The following is a 20,961-nucleotide window of genomic DNA, read 5'->3' on the forward strand; positions in this document are numbered from 1 at the left end:
AGGGTATTTATGTTGATCCTCCCAAGGTTGAGGCTATCATTAATTGGAGCCAATCGACTAATATCACTGAGGTTCACAGTCTCTTGGGTTTGGCCAACTATTACTAACGCTTTATTGAAGGATTTTCCCATATCACCACTCCCCTGACTCACCTCCCCAAGAAGGGAATTCTCTTTAATTGGGACTCTGAATGTGATGAAAGTTTTCTTGAGTTGAAGCGTTGACTCACAACCACTCTAGTATTGATCATCTCCGACAATATTGGATGCTTTCAGGTTTACTGTGACACATCTCGTATTGGTTTGGGTTACGTCCTGATGCAACACGGTCATGTGGTTGCATATGGATCCAGAAAATTGAAGCCTCGTGAAGGTAACTAACCCATGCACTTCCTAGAGCTTGCTACCATCGTTTTTGCTTTAAAATATGATGTCACTACTTGTACGATCAAACTTTTGAGATCTATACGGATCACAAGAGTCTGAAGTACTTATTCTCTCAAAAGGAGTTAAACATGAGACAAAGATGTTAAAGAATTACAACTGTAAGGTCATTTACCACCACGACAAAGGAAACGTTGTCGCTAATGCCCTTAGTCTCTGATGCCCATAGTTGCAAGGACTCGGCCATTTTAGCCCAGTTGATTCTTTCTAGTTGGAGAATGGGCGAGATGATTCAAGGCCTCAAGATTGGTTATTGTGGAGACTCGCCCAGATACACAACCAACCAAATATCCTAATGTGAATTTAGAAAGCTCAAGTAATAGATCGAGAAATCTCGAAGCACCTAGATAAATTTGCTTCTAAGGACAACACCGACTTCACAATTTCTAATCATGGACTATACCAGTTTCGTGATTGTGTATAGGTACCTAGCGACCCCAAACCCATAGTGGAACTCCTAAAAGAAGCTCACTCATTCAAGTTGTCAATCGACCCTGATAGTACCAAAATGCACCATGATTTGAGATGCCAGCTGATGTGAGCGTGGACATGGACTAGAAATAGAATGCTCAATCCAAAGAAAGATAAGGAAATAGAGCAAAAAGGAGATCTTATGGCCGACTCTAAATTTTCATATGTCCCCCATTAATTTGACCACAATCTCTTTTAATTAAAAGGGAATACTAAATTTATCTTTATTAGGAATTAGCTTTTAATTTTTAATTTATTTCTATGTCTCCCCTTTTAATTTGCCAACAATCTCTTTTAATTAAAAGGGAAGACTAAATCTATCTTACTTAGAAAACTAATCTTTAATTTTTAATTTTTAATTTATTTCCTATGTAATTGCAAATTAAATTAAGAGATTTTATTCCTTTTTATTTACTTGGCTTAGCCTATAAATAGGTCACTAAGTCTTCATTGTAAGGCATTCAAAAATTATCTCAATAATATTAAGAGTATTTCTTTCAAGAAATGTTCTTCTACCATCTTGTTGAGTAAGGAGTGGATCTACTTATCAAGGTACGACCTTGTGATGTTTTTCTATTCTATTTCTTTCATTTCTAGTAACCTTTGTTCCATCATTCTTTATAGTGGGTTAAGTAGGAAAGGTTTTCATAGGATCAAATTCATTTGGTGCCTTGAATGAAATTGTGTGAGTTCTTGATCATATTGGTTGATCTTGAGTTCCGTATCATTTGGTATCAGAGTTTTGGCTCCATCTAGACCTATTATTTTTTTATTTTTTTACTTTTAAATTCTTGCACCGTTTATTAGTTTATTTTCTTTTTTTTTCATCTACTAAAAAAAAGATTATCTCATACATCAATCCAAGCAAGATATAACATCAATTGACATTTTCTTGGCTTGATAAAATCGTTGTTGAGTACCAATTTTTTAATCTACTTTTTTTGAAATTTTATTTCCTATGCAAAAAAAAAAAAGAAAATAAGAGATAAAAAAAGATAATAAAGGAAAGAAATCCCATCGGGAAAGTACTTACCTTTTTGGTACTCAAACATTCTTCTTTGAAACGGTGCCAGAACCACCTCTACATAAGGCAAAAGCCCCTTTTATTTTACAATTTTTTTACATCCACTCGCATTCACATTTACATAGTTCATTAAAGGCTACTTTTTTTTATATAGAGCGTAATATACATCGAGAATAGATTGGTAGGAATATCTTTTGGATTTTCTCTTGGGGCAATATCGAATTCCTACATCTTCTATAAACTGTTAGTTTTTTTTATTGTCAGTTTCTTTTATTATTCTAAGCTTTAGTTGCCTAATAAATCTAAGCATTTAAATTATATCTTAACGTTTAACATAATTGATAACACATTATCTCTTCTTCTGTGTATTATACTTTTTCTTCTATTATTGGTGTAATATTTATTCTATAGGACTCATTGCGATGTCTTAACACAATACTTAACAATACTTTGATTCAAGGGGATTTATCCAACACTCAACTTGAGGGTGAGAGATAAAAAGGTAAAAGCTATGAGTGTGTGAGATTATTAGAGGATAAAAGCCAAGTGACTGAAATACGAGGGAACTGGTGAAAAAAAAAAACTTTTTTTAACTAACTCTTTTGTAGGAGATCTTCTTAAAATGTCAAGTGAGCCTCAAAGCCCTACTAATATAATGCTCCTTATGGAGGCTATGCATACAGAATTGACACAACTTAGTCAAAAGATAGATAACTTGAGTAGTGGTCGAAGTGAAGTAAGACACAAGACCCCTAATATAAGGTGGCCTAGAACTCAACATCTTGAAAATGAGGTCGGGTCCTATAATAATAAGGGGGAAGATAGGGTGGAGAGGAGAGAAGAAATAAAGGATAGTAATATCAGCTCCATCAAGATGAGAATACCACATTTCAAGGGTATGAATGATGCTGAAGCATACTTAGGGAGAGGAAGGTAGAACTACTCTTTGATTGCCATAACCACCACGAAGAAAAGAAGATTAAACTAGTAGCGGTAGAGTTCACTGACTACGCCTCAGTGTGGTGGGATCAACTACTCACTAGACGACGTAATAAAGAGCGACCAATATCCTCTTGGAGAGAGATGAAAGCAACCATGCGAAAAAAGTTCGTACTCTCTTGCTACTATAGAGAGATGCATCAAAAGTTACAACGCTTAACACAAGGGTCTATGTATGTTGAGGACTATCACAAAACGATGGAGATGGCCATGATCAGGGCCAATATAGAAGAAGATCCTGAAGTAACCATGGCGAGATTCCTTGGAGGTCTCAACAGAGACATCACCAACATTGTGGAATTACAGCACTATATAGAAGTGGAAGACATAGTGCACATGGCCATGAAAATGAGAGACAACTCAAGTACAAAAGGTGGGACACATCATGTCACCCCTACTAACAACTCAGAATGGCCTAAGAAAGAAGAAAACAAGGGAATAAACAAGAAGAAGGAAAAGTTCGCACTATTTGATACAAAAGGTATGACACCTAACTCATCTTAAAAGCATAGTTCAATAAAATATTTTAGGTGTCTCAGAATCGAACATATCACTTCTCAATGCTCAAATAAGAAGATCATACTGTTGAGAGGTGATGACAGAATTGATAGTTCTAGTGATTGTGAGAGCGAAGATAATGATACAATGGCACCACTGGAGGATGTTGAGGAAAGTGTTGAATATCCAGCTCAAGGGGAAGCTTTGGTTATCTAGAGAGTTTTAAACGTTCAAGTTAAGCCGGAAAAAAGTAACTAGAGAGAGAATATCTTCCACACTTATTGCCTTATAAATGGGAAGGTATGTAGTCTCATTATAAATGGGGGTAGTTGCACCAACGTTTCTAGTATTATTCTAGTTGATAAACTTGGGTTGATATGCACGTGTCATCCTCATCCTTACAAGTTGTAGTGGTTGACTGATTGTGGAGAGATGAAAATAACTAAACAGGTATTAGTTTCCTTCTCTATTGGGCAATACACTAATAAAATACATTGTGATGTTGTGCCCATGCATGCTACTTGGAAGACCTTGGCAGTATGATAAGCGTGTAACTTATGATGGCTTTAGGAATTGTTATTCCTTTAGCATGAGTGGTCAGAATTTTACACTTGCACCACTATCACTTGAGGACGTATTCAAAGATCAGCAATAACTCAAAAACTCTATAAAGTCCGAAGGAAATAAAGGATTGAGGAACATGAAAAGAGAATGTTACTATATGAAACAAGAGCTAAGGTGACCATCTTTCAAGAAAAAATTATTAACTCACCTCAAACCTTCTTTGTTAAATAGTGTTGTCTTGCAGGACATTTTCTCAAAGAAAACAGGATTGGTGAAACCCCTGCATAAGAAGTGTTTGATTCGAGGACGAATCATTTTTGAAGGGGGAGAGGATGATGTGAGCATGGACATGGACCAGAAAGAAAAGGCTCAATCTAAAGAAAGAAGAGGAAATATAGCAAAAATGAGATCTTATGGCTGACCTTAAATTTTCATATGTCTCCCCATTAATTTGACCGCAACCTCTTTTAATTAAAGGGGAAGATTAAATTTATCTTAGTTAAAAAATTAGCTTTTAATTTTTAATTTATTTTTATATATCTCCCCTCTTAATTTGGTCACAATCTCTTTTAATTAAAAGGAAAGACTAAATCTATCTTATTTAGAAAATTAATCTTTAATCTTTAATTTTTAATTTATTTTCTATATAATTGTAAATTAAATTAAGAGATTTTATTTTCTTTTTTATTTACTTGGCTTAGCATATAAATAGGCCACCAAGTCTTCATTGTAAGATATTTAGAAATTATTTCAATAATACTAAGAGTATTTCTTTTCAAGAGAAGTTCTTCTACCATCTTGTTAAGTAAGGAGTAGATCTACTTATTAAAGTATGACCTTGTGGTGTTTTTTCATTCTATTTCTTTCATTTCTAGTGACCTTAGTTCATATCATTCTTGATAGTGGGTTAAGTAGGAAGAGTTTTCATAGGATCAAATTTCTTTGGTGCCTTGAATGAAATTGTGTGAGTTCCTAATCACGTTGGTTGATCTTGGGTTCCACATCACCAGTTCTAGTGGCCTGGAATGAAGAATGAAATTGTTGAGTACGTCTCTTGGTGTCTCACATGACAGAGGATCAAGGCAGAGTATCAGAGACTTAGTGGCCTTTTGCAAGGTCTCCCAATTCTTGAGTGGAAGTGGGAGCACGTGACCATGGATTTCATTACCGGTTTGCCCAGAATTAGCTCTAATCATGATGCCATATGGGTCATTGTAGATAGATTAACCAAGTTTCTTGCAATAAAGACTATTAACTCGACTAGTAAACTGGCTCAATTATATGTTGAAGAGATTATCCGACTCTATGGCATTCCTACTTCGTGGTGTCAGACAGGGACCCTCGTTTCACCTCTCACTTTTGGAATAGCTTTTATGAAACCCTTGGCTCCGACCTCTACTTCAGTACTGTTTATTATCCCCAAACTGACAGGTAGTCTGAGCCCACTATCTAGACCTTAGAAGACCTGTTGCACGTTTGTGTACTGGACTTTGGTGGTAGTTCGGATTTGTATATTTCCTTTGCGAATTTGCTTATAACAATAGCTGCGACTCTAGCATTGGCATGGCTCCATTTGAAGCCTTTTATGGTAAGCTTTATCGATCCCCCACTAGTTGGATTGAGCTTGAGAACAGGCATCTCCCTGCGATGAAATATGTCTAAGAAACTATCGACAAGTTACTGTCATCTGAAAAAATCTCATCACTACACACAATCGCCAGAAGAGCTATGTTGACGTCTGGAGGAGGCGTTTTAACACGGGAGGGTGTGGAGAGGATTGAATAAATTCATATAACCCACTCAATGTATGCAATACCAAAATTTTAACTGCCTAGATAAATCTCTCTCTCTCTAATTGAATCTACAATCCTAAAAGGAATGCAAACACAAAGACTAAAGAAAATAAAATAAGAAAAAAAAATACCACAGACTTACCGATAAGTTGATTTCCATTCCTTGGCTCAACAAGACATTTGAAGACTCTTATTTTCTGAAGAACTTGAAGAATCTAAACTAGCAAAAATGCTAAAAGAATAAAAACATAAACTTTCAAGAATTCTCTCAAATTGATTATAATTAGTGTGTTTACAACCTATGGGCAAAGACCTATTTATAGTCCTTCCCGAGCAATCTACATGAGTATAATTTTTGAAATAATTTAATAAAATAATACCATAAATAAAATTCTATCTAAATATAGGATCATTATATAATAAAATATTTATTCTATCCCATCTAAATACAAAGAAATTAATTAAATAATCCTAAGGGATAAACTTACATAATTAAAATAATATTAAAATACCCTAATATTTATCCCATGTTGTTTCCATGTAAAACATATGTGGAAATTAATTTAGGCATGTGAAATTTTAGTTTAAAATATGGGTAATTTAAAAATTGGGTCCCAAAGCTTTAAAAAAATCAAAAATAGAAATTAATTAAAAGAATTTGAGGGCGGCCGATTTTTGGGGGCAATCCGATCGAGTTGGGCTCACCAGACCATTGGGATCACGCTAGAAAGGCCCGTAAGGATGTAGACTTGTGCACTTGGGCTGGCTAGGCTGATTGCAAGCCCAGCTTTATGGGGCGGCCAAGTGGGGGCCTGCCGGCCGTGGGATTCCTAGCCCACGGGTCGCACGTGCATGGACAAGGATGTGTGCGACCCTGGGCTCGCACACACGTCGTGCAGATCTTGCGTGCATGCCACCACGTGGGGAGTATAGACTGCTCCGGCTGCTTGCTTGCGTGCTGCTTCACGCGTGCAGATTATCCACCTGCACGGGTGGATCTCTATCCTTATTACTCACGTGCCAAAGATAGTTTACGATTGCCGCATGTGTCTTCCACAGCTACGCTAGACTTTAGGCCTTCCTTTGTGCTTTATCAATGACTGTGTTGCTTACCCATCTCTGGACTATCAGATTGAAAATTCCTTGAAGCTTGCAGGCCTGGCTTTAGGTGATCGGGCCTATGGGTAACTGGACTTTTTTCCCCCACTGGTGCTAGTTCGTCATGAACTTTAGAGTCCTGCGCGTCTTCTTTTATCTGAATATCATTTGGGATGGTTCTCGCATCTCCTTTCGAGTTCACTGTTGGCGACCACGTCTTTCTAAAGGTTTTTCCATTCAAGGGAAAGATGCAGTTTAGGAAAAGAGGAAAGTTCAACCCTATTTACGTGGGACCTTTTGAAATTGTAGAACATATAGGCCTTGTAGCTTATCGTCTTGTTCTACCCCTAAAGTTTCACGGCATTCATAATGTTTTTAGCATCTCCATGCTTAAAAGGTATCATCCTGCCACTTCCCACATCATTCCATATCAACAAATTTTCATTAACTCGGGCATCATATACGTGGAGTACTTGGAGGAGATAGCCGATTAAATGGAGAAGTTTCTAACGCAACAAAAGGACCTTAATTGTCAAGGTGCTATGGCAATATCACACCCCGTAGGAAGCAACATCGAAACTTAAAGAAGAGATGCGAAAGAAGTTTATTGACTTGTTATGAAGAACCACAAATTTTGAAGAACAAATTTATTTGAGGTGGGGAAGATATAACACTTCGGAACCTCTATGCTTAAACATGGTGTTAAAAACTCCATTTGGGCCTAAAAGCCGCGTATATTTAATATATTGCATATGTTTTTATTTGTTTGGTTTTAAAAACTAACCTGTATTTTAGAGAATTTTAAATATATATGTGTATATAGTGTTTGAAAAGTTTTAGGAAAGAGAGAGAAAAACAGATAAAAAATTAGAAAACAGAAGAGAAGAAAAAATTCCTGGGCAGGGAAAAATCCCCAGACACACAGGAAAAATCTAGCGAACGCGAGCCGCGTGCCTACGCACTTGCACGCACGCAGAGGCGTTCACGCATGGCACTATACGCACAAGCGTGCACACAGGTGCTCTGTGCACTAACGCACCCATCCCTTGCGCGTCGACAGGGCATAACTCACCTTGCTACGTGGGTCCCACCGTGGCAGCCTACCCCTTTCTGCCACGTGGACAACCATGATGCATGCCATATGGTAGGCATATGATGGTTCCCAATGAATTATCACTCAAAACAAAACCCTTAGGAAACACTGAAAACAATGAATTATCACTCAATCATTCCTTCTGAAATGCAAGTGTAGATACATGAGAAGAAGAAGACCCCCACTAAACTGAGCAGCCTGGGAGGGTTCGCTTAAAGAGGATGTTGATCGGTTATTTGAGATAGTTGATAGACTCATTGCTGCCCAGCAAGCCCGGAAAAAAAGGAGAGAGCTACCTGACCCTCCCTCGTTGCCACAGGTTGAGCCACCCCTGCAACAGGAGGATCCCGATATGACCCTGCACCACCACAATATGATCTGGTGCATCAGCCACTGCATCACCCAGCACCACCACAGTATAATCTGGTGCATCCATCGTATCATCAAGTATCACTGCAGGACCATCCAGTCCATCCTCAGCCCAGCCCAGTCCCTGATCCACAGGACCTAGCTCCTCTCATGATGGACCCAGGCTACATAAAAAAGTATAAAAGACTAAATTATTCTACTTTTGTAAGGGGATCCTCATTTGAAGAGACCGAGTTCTGGTTATCTGAGACATAGAAGGCCTTCAAGACCCTCGGGGTGATCCCCGAATAGAAGGTCATCCTTGCTACCTATATGCTAGTGGGAGAAGCAGACCGCTAGTGGCAACTCAAGCAGGCCACCCTACCCTTTCCAGTCACTTGGGAACAGTTTCTGACGGCTTTTCATGCCAAGTACCTCCCAGAGCTTCTCTGACATCTGAAGGAAATGGAGTTTGCACACTTGGTCCAGGGGGACATGACTGTATCAGAATATGCTCACAAGTTCCTGGAGTTGGGTTAATATTCTCCTGAGAGCATGAAATGGACGAAGGCCGGAAGGCTAGAAGGTTCGAGTGGGGTCTCCGTCCTGAAATCAGACAGTAATTATTTGTCCTCAAGCTCAGTACTTATTCGATCGTTCTGACCAAGGCACAGTTAGCGAAGATGAGACTTTGCACCTTCCCTCAAGAAGCAGAGAACCTCAGGCCCTCAGCTCCACACCGCAGACCAGCATCTATTGCACTTGTTCAACAGAACAAGAGACTCAGGCCGATGACTCAAGCTCCCCTTCAAGTTCCAGCAGCAAGACGCGGCAAGATCTGTTAGCATTGTGGCAAGAATCATGGGGACCGACCCTGCTATCGCCTCAAAAACACCTGCTGCATATGTGGTAGCACCAACATTATGTAAGGGAGTGCCCGAGGAACCAAAACCAGACCAGACCTCCTATCTAGGGCAAGGCTTACAATCTCACTCAGCAGGATGCAGAAGCCAACTTAGAAGTGGTACAGGGATTGTACACTATATGTAACCATCTTACTCATGTCTTGATTGATAATGGTGCATCGCATTCATTTACTTCACATGTTTTTGCATCAAAATTAGATGTATTACCTGAAAAACTTGATTCTGTGTTGTTTGTGTCTACTCTTGGGAGTATGACACTACTAGGGAAGAATGTATACAGGGCCTGTGTCATAAATATAGCATACAAAAAATTGAGTGTGGACATAATAGAAATTGACACAAAGGACTTTAATGTAATTTTAAAAATGAACTGGCTAGCGGCGTATCACGCCACTGTAGATTGTTTTAGCAAGAAGGTTGTATTCAACCCTCCTAATGAGGAGTTATTTACAAATTAAAAAAAATCATTTAACATTTGTTCCCTCATGGCAAATTTTCTTATTATCAAGTACTTTAACCCAGCTGTTTTCTCTAACTAGGCAAACCAAAAAAAAAAAATTTGTATTCAAGAGATTCCAGTAGTTCGAGACTTTTAGATGTGTTTCTAGATGAACTACCTAAATTTTCAGTAGACAGGAAAGTTGAATTCACCATAGACCTTCACCCAGGCACCCAGCCTATTTCGGTAGCTCATTACCACATGAGCCGCGTTGAGATGGAGGAACTGAGAAAACAGATCACAGAATTGTAGGACAGTGGATTTATTCGACATAGCGTGTCCCCTTGGGGTACTGGAGTCATATTTGTAAGATGGGGCGTTGAGGTTATATATTGATTACAGAGGTTTTATCAAGAACAAGTATCCCCTCCATAGGATCGATGACCTCTTTGATTAATTGCAGGGTACCTAGGTCTTCTCTAAGATAGACCTGTGTTTAGGTTACCATTAGGTAAAAATCAGGGCAGAAGACATTCCCAAAACAGCCTTTCGAACCAGGTACGAACACTATGAGTTTCTAATCATGTGATTTGGATTAACCAACGCCCCAGCCATCTTTATGGACTTGATGAACAGAGTTTTCAGATAATTCCTGGATCAGTTTGTCATTGTGTTCATCGATGATATCTTGGTCCATTCAAAGAGTTGAGAGGAACACACTCACCATCTGACTCAAGTTTTGCAGGTTCTCAAGAAGAAGAAGTTGTATACAAAGTTGAGTAAGTGTGGATTCTTACTTGAGCAGACTACCTTCCTATGACACATCATATCAAAGGATGGAGTGTCAGTGAACCTCGAAAAAATTGAACCAGTGCTCGGATGAGAAAAATTGACCTCAGTTAAGGAGATCCGTAGCCTTCTGGAGATGGCAGGGTATTACCGCAGGTTTATGAAAGGATTTTTTGGTCTAGCTGCTCCTCCGACTCGGCTCACAAAGAAGAATGTTAAGTTTGAGTGGGACGAGGATTGTGAAAGAAATTTTTCAGAACTAAAGAAGCGGCTGACTACTGCACCTGTGTTGGCCTTGCCGAGCGGATCGGATGGATATACAGTTTACAGTGATGCCTCCTACTTAGGTTTGAGTTGTGTTTTGATGCAGCATGGGAAGATCATAGCCTATGGGTCCAGACAGTTGAAGAGTCATGAGAAAAACTATCCTACCCATGACTTAGAGCTTGCCGTAATCATCCACACCTTGAAGACTTTGCGTCATTATTTATATGGAGAGATCTTTCAGATCTATACCAATCATAAGAGCTTAAAACACATATTCACTCAAAAGGATCTCAACATGCATAAGAGAATGTAGATAGAACTTCTCAAGGACTATGATTGTTACATCTTGTATCACCCAGGTAAGGGCAACGTGGTAGTCGACGCACTCAACAGAAAAAGTGTAGGTACATTAGCCCATTTGATGATTTCACAATGCAGGCAGATAGGGGATGCACAACAGGTACGGTTTCAGGACCTGAAGAGAGTCACATGTTTGAGCCACCAGACTGTTCAGCCTGAGTTAATCTAGAGAATAAGGAAAGCTCAGCTTGCCGATCCCACCCTAGCATCCCTCAAGAAAGAAGCAGAACAGGGAGTTAACTCAGAATTTCGAGTCTCTGCCGATGGGTTGCTAAGATTCCAAGATAGAGTGTATGTTTCAGGTGACAGTGAGTTAAGAAGGGACATTATGATAGAGGCACATAGCTCAAAGTTTGCCATGCATCCCGAAAGCACTAAGATGTACTAAAGTATGCAACCTTGATTTTGGTGGAACGGGATGAAAAGAGATATATCTGACTTTATTTCTAAGTGTTTGGTATATTAGCAGGTCAAGATAGAGCACCAACGCCCAGGTAGGCTACTTCAGCCATTACCAATTTCGGAGTGGAAGTGGGAACAAATCACTATGGACTTCATGACAGGATTACCTAAGGCACGCTCAGGACATGATGTCATCTGAATAATTGGTGACCGGCTTACCAAGTCCTCCCACTTCTTGGCCATCAGGATGACCGATCTCTTGGACAAGTTATCAAGAATATATATCTGAAAAATAGTCAGATTACATGGAGTGTCAGTGACAGTAGTGTCCGACAAGGACCCCAAGTTCACTTCTTGGTTTTGGTCTAGCCTTCAGCAAGCCATGGGGATGAAATTATCCCTTAATAATGCACTCCACCCTTAAACCAATGGACAATCAAAAAGGATAATCCGCACACTTGAGGATATGCTCTGAGTTTGTGTTCTTGACTTTGGGGGCAATTGAGATGACCATCTACCCCTGATAGAATTTGCCTACAACAACAGCTACCAAGCAAGTATTAGCATGGCTCCGTATGAGGCGTTGTATGGCCACCCATGTAGATTGCCGATATGTTGGAAAGAAGTGGATGATAGAAAACTATTCGGCCCAAATCTCGTAAAGGAGACTACAGCCAAAATAGCTAAGATCAGGAAGAACATTCAGATGGCTTAGAGTATGTAGAAGAGTTATGCGAATACCTAGAGGAGGGACTTGGAATTTGAGAAAGGCGATCGGGTATTCCTTAAAGTCACTCATTTCAAAGGAATCAGTAGGTTCGACAAAATGGAGAAACTGAATCTCCGATTTATTAGACCATTTGAAATCTTAGACAGAATTGGTACCGCCACCTATAAACTGGCACTGCTTCTAGAACTTTTCAGGGTCCATAATGTGTTTCATGTGTCCACGCTACACAAGTACAACCTGGACCCCTTTCACGTCTTGGCCCACGAGTCTCTTTCACTACAGGAGAATATATCATATGAAGAAGTATCGGTCAACATTGTGGACCGAAAGAGCATATTACTTTGTAACTGGAAAATTCTCTTTGTTAAGGTCCTATGGCAGAATCACACACCGAGAGATGCCACATGGGAGCTAGAATCAGACTTCAAATCCAAATATCCCAACTGTTTCATTAAGAGTGAGAGAAACAAATTTGAGGGACCAAATTTCTTTTAAAGGAGGGAGAGTTGTAATACCCTAAATTAATTTTTAACGTAATTTAAGATTTATTTATAAATATAATTTCTTAATTTTTCAATTCAGAGTAAAAATGAAGTAAAATTGATGGATGATTAAATTGAAACCAATTTTGGGAAAAAATGGTGAAAATTTAGGTTATGGGGATATTTTTAAAAGAAAAATCGAAAACCGAGGTCAAAATGTAATTTAGAGAAGTTTTGCCACGTAAGATGCCCGATCAGCAGCCCCGACGAATCAGGACGTGCCGTATGGCAGTGAACACTGATGCAGTGCCACGCAAGAGGCTACGCGGACGATCCGCGTGCCCATGATAGAACGGCGCAGATCCGTTCCTGCGCGTACGGACGGCCTGGATGCGTTCTCTCCACAAATGCAATCGGACGGTCAAATTTAAATGTGATCAAACGGCTCATATTAGATTGCGATGAACGATCCAGATTCACTTCCTATTTAATCGCAATCGGACGATCCAGATCAAATGCGATGGATGATCCAGATTAAATGCGAATGGATATAAATAACCCCCATTCACACCAAACCCTAACTCTAACCGCCAGACCCCCTCACCGAAAAAGAAGACCCAGTCGCTGGGAAGGAGACCGCTGTCGCGAGGACCCCTTTCCGACCGCCAAAAGAGGTAAAAAAAAAATTCATTTGCTCATAATTCAATTTTAAACACACTCATGGCCAAATCGGAACAAAAAGACCGACTAATTGGCCGAAAAACGTGGACAACACCTGGCAGCACAGCCACGGAGAATTCCACAAAACGCCTCCATGAGGCCCTTCTCGATTCCTGTTCTGCGTAATTTTTTCACCGTTGTGATCACTGTTTCCTTCTTTATAGGTTGACCAGAGCAAAACACCCAACTGTGACGTGAGTCGGAGGAGCCGCCGCACCAGAGAGTCCTGCCGCCGGTGAGTTTCAGTTTTTTGTATTTTTTCGGCTAACTAAGACTCCCTAACATGTTTTTTCGCAAGGATTGATGCAAAATCAGCCAAAAACAGCCGACTCGAGGTGGACCGCCACTGGGGGCGGTGGTGCTGTCGCCGGAGCACGGTATAGCCACCATGCCGGAATTCCAAAATTGGCCAAAATGGGCCCTGAGACTGATTTAGGGTTTGTCTGGGATATTTGTAGGTGCTTATAACATGTTTTGATCCCCAAAAAAAAATTCAAGGAACCTAGGGACCATCAGTTGGCGCAATCAATAGTTTAGCATTTTGGGCATCAAATTGAGTAAAAATCCTTCACCCTATTCTCTGTTATAGAATTGAAGTCTAATTAACAATAAATACAGTATTTTGTACAATTTAAAAAAAGTTCATGATTAATTACAGATTGCCAATGGAGACAGAACCAGAAACTATTCTCTGTTGATTTCTGTCGATTATTTTTACAATTTAAATGCATGATAGTGTTTTATTGATTTATTTTATAACTTTGAATGCATGTATTGTTGTTTTACGTGTTTGTAGTCGAATTGAAAAAATAGAGGTTAAAAGTAAACGAAAAACTTGTGTGATTAAGTGATTGGATGAAACGACAGTCTTACTGGACATCTTGGGAGATGGTGGACGGATCGGGTACACAGGGAACCCTACAGTGAACGTGTCTCATACCGGATGGGGTATGAAGACTTGGTAACTTGGTACTCATATCGAACAGGGTATGAAGATGGCTCGCTTCACCCTCATACTGGATGGAGTATTGAGGATTGATAATTTGGCACTCATACTGGACAAAGTATGGGGACGGCTCGTAATTGAGAATGTTAAAGGAAAAGGTTCACGCGTAGCGGGGACATCCCTATGAACCCCTATGGATACCAACAGTCTGGTGAAAAAATAGGCAATTGTTGTTTGATGATTTGAATATGAAAGTATAATGTGTTATGTTGCCAATTATATATGGAATCATGATATATATAATGTTATTGTTTTCTATATATTATTTTCAAAAAATCTCACTACATTAAGTGGATGTTAGATGGTTTTATTATTGATAAATGAATTTGCTTAATTTAGTACTCCATTAGTTGTTTTTTAATTTTTTTCTACCAACCTTCATTTATGTGTCAGTGATATAGTGTGATATTCTTATTGAGTTAATATAGTTTATCCCTTATTTAACCATTTCATATTAAGAGAATCAGGATCCAGAGCCCGATCTGCAAGAGGGTTGCGAGTAGAATGTTAATTTTCTTTATCTTCCATTCATTTCCTTATTTCTTTGTATTTCTTTCAAAATGGTAAATTTCGTAACATTAATTGATACTTTAACTTATTGTGTGAGGAATGTAAATATTAAACATTTATTTCGTTTTCGTATTTTAAGTATCATTTATTTTCTATAGATATTTTCCGGGATCGTTACATAATCCTTGTTAATTATTTATTCAATTAAATCCAATTCCCATTAATTATGTATTCAATCAAATTCAATTCTCATGACTATCACCATTTATTAAATTTTTCATTTCAATTTTAATTTATTTACTCCTCTCCCATATACACATACATACATATATACTCTATTTTAATATATATATATATTATACTTATATCATATTACATATATATTTATATTTCTATATAATCATTTACATATTAGCATATATTTCCGTAGGCTATACTGTATATACTACATATATATATCCTAAAATTTGATATAAATTTATATATTGATTATATCTTTCCCTTCCCCCGTTTAATTAATTCACTCACTTTTTAGCCAATATTAAATTTAAATTCCAGCATCCCCTAAAAGTAAACCCATCTATCTATTCCCTTTTTGCTTCCTTTATCAATAATATTTATGCAGATTTTCTTTATTTATTCCTACTTAAAACTCCTATGAGCATATATTCCTTTTACTAAAAAATTTCACCGATTTCTAAATTTAAAAATTTAAAACACAATTCTTGAATTTCTATTTCACCCATGCACTTCAAATATTTGCGGTTTCACACCCCACAACAACATACTTGTTCGTCTGCTTATATTGGTACGAGTCCATTCAGATTTAAAACAATATATCACTTCAAAGATAATAATATTTAAAACGAATATATTTTTGAACTACAGCGAAAGTGACCTATCTAACTTACCTCTTGCGTGATTTTGGTTTTCAAAACGATATAAATTTTTTTTTTTTTGTTATTTTATGGCTGGACTATATATCTGAAAAGGATTAGAGATTGGTTAATGTATCCTTACCTCCAAACGGAAGCCTAAACTGACCTCATTCACGGCCACAGCCTAGCTTCCAATTCTCGGTTTCTACATTTCCTAGCTAAAATGAATGGATAAACATTCAATTAGGATAACGAGAGAGAAACAATGGAGAAAGGAAAAAAAAAAAAAAAACGCTCTCCGGAGCATATTAGGACCTCCAGCACGGCAGCGCATCCGTGCTCCGCTCCCTCCTACCTTTCTCCTATGTTCCATTCTCTCCCAGTCCCATCTCTTCTGGCGGCTAGGGTTAAGGGTCAAAAGAAAAGGACCCTTAAATACCCATCCCTAAAATTTTTTGGCCGTTGAATTAGATCTGAAATGGTCTGGGTGACCTATGGGCCCTATTTTTTAATTAGGCCCCTAAGCCCTATTTTTTAGTGCCCAAAAGGCTCCAAAAAATTATGATTTTTCTCGTTTAAGTTCCTAAATTCCTATTTAATTTAATTTCGGTTTTGAATATTATTTTTAAATTATTTGAATATTTATTTTAAATTGTTTCTTTAAAAATTAATTAATTAATATTTAGTTTCAAAAATATTTTAGTTTTATTAATTTATGCATTCCAATATTTCCTAAACAATTTTAGTTTAATTAATTTTACTATTTAATAGGTTTAAATTTTTTTTAAATTCCGTCCTAAATTTATTTTAAAATTTTAATTTTCTTTCCAAAATTTCAGTAATGAAATTAGTGAATCCTAGGTCGGGCTGTTACATCTAATTTTTTTAAATATTATTTTTATGATTATTTTAATATAAAATTTATTCCCTAATATTATTTAGTTATTTGTTTATACTTTAGATTATGATAAATTAATATTGTATTAATTTTCTAAGTCCTTATAACAATTTAGAATTATCTCAAAAAAAATTTATATAAAGACCTTTATCCATAGGTTGTAAACACAATTTGAGAGAACAAAAATTTGAACCTTTACTTTCTTCAAGAATTAACTTTGCTAATTTCTTCAGTATCCTCAAGTTCTTCACAAGTTAGGAGCTTTACGAAGTCTTGTAGAGCCAAGATGTCGGGATCGACTCATCGAGTAAGTCCGTAGTGTCTTTGTTTTCTTTGTTTTAATTCCATAGGTCTGATTTTGCATGCTTTTAGGTATTGTAGATTCAAGTAGAGGGAGGGCTAATTTTAAGCGGTTAAGTTTTTATATTGCATGCATTCGAACGGGTTATAAGAGTTGATTCGACTGTCCCCATACTCTTCCACATCATCTAGTATCAGAGCTTAAGCTCCTAAAACCCAACTATCTATATTGCTTTTAACATTTTTATTCATAAATTAACATTCAAAATTTATTTTGATTATTAATTCATTTGCATATTACTTCAATCCATACTATTTGTTCGTTTTAAGTGATTTTGTACTATCCAATTATTCAAAAAAAATTAAAATTACCCAAAATCCAAAAAAAAATATCTTAATTGCACCCCATAAGGCAATTGATACGTTGTTTTGCATTCTTGCATGAAAAAAGTAGAGTAACTGCCTATTTTGTGTGACTAGAAAAATTTTGTTGACATTATGTTACATCATTCACATTTAGTTCAAATTATATTCTATAATCTTACACCAACGTTGCATGAAGAATTTGACCGGCCATAGAGCGTAGCCAAAATTGGAGATAATATAAATAGATACACCTTTTGATTATATCCATTGGGGTTGATCTGGTCCCTATGTATCAATTCGTATTATCAATCTTCCTGATCTACGTTTTCATCACTATATTGTGCTTTAGTTCTAATATAAAATTAAGTGACTAATTGTTACTAGTTACTTAACACGGAGTAGAAGCACATCGTTCCTTTTTCTACGTGCTTGTTCTTGAGCTTCAGTAGAAATCAAATTCCTTTAAGATTTTTTGTCATGTCGTAAAGACTAATGTACAGACCCTGATCTAAGTGATTCTAATTCCAAACACTCAACTCGACAAAAGAATCTATAGATTGAGAGATTACAAGGTAAACACCAGTGAAGGTGAGGGAGAGTTATTACTATCACTAACCTTTGTCTCTGCAAGAACTCTATGATGTCTCACCAGAGTGCCAACAACAGACTCATAACAATGGAAGAATGAGTCCAGGACATGTTCACCTAATTAGGTGTCTAGTTGAGGAATATGGTTGCATACATGGATCACTTGGAAAGAGGTGACAACTGTAGCCACACCCATCGCCAAATAGTGTAGGAGGAGACAAGGTCTTATGGCGATGATGTTGGTGATAAACTGGATGATGTGACACCCCCAGGAGGGCGTTCTTATTACCCAGGAGGCAACCATCAGATTTCGCGCCAGTACGAAAACAAGGCCCGAGAAAAACCTAGCCCAAAAAAACGGAGTCGATATTCGACAACAAGACCCAAGCCCATGAAGCCTAAGGATCTAGTTGGTGCAAGCCTAGATCGAGTAAGATGGATTATCGATGCCATTAAGATCGGAAAGCCTTATGGGCCACCGAGACAATCGGCCCAAAGTAGCATCAATGACGACGAGTTGTGGGCTTTCAAATTGATCCCAGAAGATAACAGTGGCATATCTGACATAACGCACGAAGGGGCGATACTCGCGGGCGAGTGACCCAAGACAACTAACCCACCACTCGACCCTCCACCCGGCCCGCTAGGGCCAACCCGCAACCTAGCAAGCCACACACGTGAGAAACATGTGCAGCCTATGTCGCACGCCTATACGAGTGGGCTAACCGAGGCCCATTAGGAAGGCCCAAAGACTGGCCCTCACCCCAAGGCCTAATCTAACAAACCCACACCTGAGAGAAACATAACTAGACTGGATGCCCGACTCAGTAGTTCGGCCCAACCGCAGTCGCAGGCCAAGTTGAGAAAGAACCCGTGCGAGTCGCAAACTCGTGAGGCCCAAAGGTCGTGCGCACGCAGGCGTGGCCCAAGCCGCACATGTGCGAGCTTACCCTAACCTGTACGAATGGTGGTGAGTTTTTGGGGTTTTTTTTTTAAAAAATGGCCATATGTTTTTGTTTTCAGCCCAAAAGTTTTCAAAATTCACATGATAATTGTCTCTTTAATATTTTATTATTTTTTTTAAATTAATGATTAAATATATAATATTTTAATTTTAAGATTATCCTAAATTATTATTTTATTATATTTTAATATTTATTAATTATTCCAATTATTTTTAATGTGATTTCTACAAGTGATTTATATGGATTTCATATGGTATAAATATGGGCTTATTTTATTTATTAGATTAATATTATTTTATTATAAGTCTATCCCTTAGGATTATTTAATTAATTTATTTGGGATAAAATATTTATTTTATTTTGTATTTATCCTAGACTAAAACAGAAGTTTATCTAGGTTAATATTTTATTATTTATTTCAAGATTTTTGTACTCATTTAGAGTACTTGAAAAAGAGTATAAATAAATCTTTATCCATAGGATGTAAAACACACCTTTGAGAATAAACTTGAGTAAATTCTTGAGAACTTTGCCTTTCTTTCTTTTAGTATTTTTGCTAAAATTAGCTTTATTAAGTTCTTTAGGAAATAAAAGTCTTCAAAAGTCTTATTGAGCCAATGAGCAGGGATCTATTTGTGGATTCAATTAGAGAAAGGAGTTTTATTCTACTTAGTTATTGTTTCGATATTGCATACGTTAAGTGGGTTTTCAAGAATAGATTTGATCCTCCCCATACCCTCCTGTGTCATCTGGTATCAGAGTTTTAGCTCCTAGAAACCCAAATCTATCTTTATTTGCTTTAGTATTTTGCTCATTAACAATTCAAATTAATTTTTGATTTGTTCGTATTGTATCCTGCTTGAATTCATATATATCTGTTCAATTCAAGTAATTCGTATTATTCCAAAAAAAAAATTCATATATCAAAATACAAAAAAAAAATCCTAATTGCACACCATAAGGCAATTGGCATATCGTTTGCATCATGCATAGCAAAAGTAGAGTAACCGCCGATTAGATTGTGCAAAAATCATCGAGAGAAAGAGTAAGCCATCTCGTAGGTGCGAGTGAAAACTTTTATAACTTTTTTATTATATCTACATCATTCATACCGCATTGCACATTCCACTCGTACTTGCACTGTTTGGGAATCTAGAGTTTGTTAGGAACTTTTCTTTGTGTCCATTTCTCCTAACTTGTAAGGACTCAACTAAGGGGATCCCAACTCCAACGCTTAACTTGACTAAGAGAGTGAGTGTGGTAGTAGAGACGAGTGTAGTAAGACAACATGAATTTTGACGCCGAGACATTAACGCAGTTCCATATGCGCATGTGTTCCACCAAACCCCGGTACCATCCTAACACCTTCCACTACTTTTAGCTTCCTTATTGTATCTAGAATCACTACGCAGTAGTGAAATGGATTCGAGGAAGAATACTTTGGAAGAAAGGAGGGATGATATGACCCCAGGAGGGCATTTTAATTACCCAGGAGGTAACCATCATATTTCTTGCCAATATGGAAACAAGGCCCAAGAAAAGCCTGCCCCAAGAAAATGAAGTCGAGATTCGACGACAAAGGCCAATCCTATGAAGCCCAAGGATCCTGTTCGTGCAAGCCTAGATCGGGTAAGATGGATCATCGATGCCATCAAGACCAGGAAGCCTTATGGGCCACCAAGATAATCGGCCCAAAGTAGCATCAACAACGACGAGTTGTGGTCTTTCAGATTGATCCTAGAAGACGATAGTGGCGTGTCCGAGACGACGCACAAAGGGGAGATGCCTGCACGCAGGTGACCTGGGTCATCCGACCTGCCACCTGGCCTTCTAGGCCCAACTTTTGGCCTAGCAAGCCGCACACGTGAGAAGCATGCACAGCCCATGCTGCACACCCATATGCGTGGGCCACCTAAGGCCCGTTGAGAAGGCCCGAAGATCGATCATCACCCCGAAGCCCAATCCAATGGACCCAAACCTGAGAGAGACAGAACTGGGCCAAAC

General features: G+C 38.0%; 1 long non-coding RNA gene across 1 annotated transcript; it reads right to left on the reverse strand.

Moving 5' to 3' along the window:
• Positions 1 to 15,781: 15,781 nt before the first annotated feature.
• On the reverse strand, positions 15,782 to 16,295 carry LOC110820971 (uncharacterized). Its single transcript, XR_002540984.2, has 2 exons — positions 16,156 to 16,295; positions 15,782 to 16,058 (listed from the first exon to the last, which is right to left on the reverse strand). It is a non-coding gene; the product is annotated as an uncharacterized LOC110820971 (long non-coding RNA).
• Positions 16,296 to 20,961: the final 4,666 nt, after the last annotated feature.

Source organism: Carica papaya, chromosome 8 (assembly GCF_054855325.1).
Source record: "Carica papaya isolate Zhongbai chromosome 8, ASM5485532v1, whole genome shotgun sequence".
In the NCBI taxonomy this organism is placed as follows: domain Eukaryota; kingdom Viridiplantae; phylum Streptophyta; class Magnoliopsida; order Brassicales; family Caricaceae; genus Carica; species Carica papaya.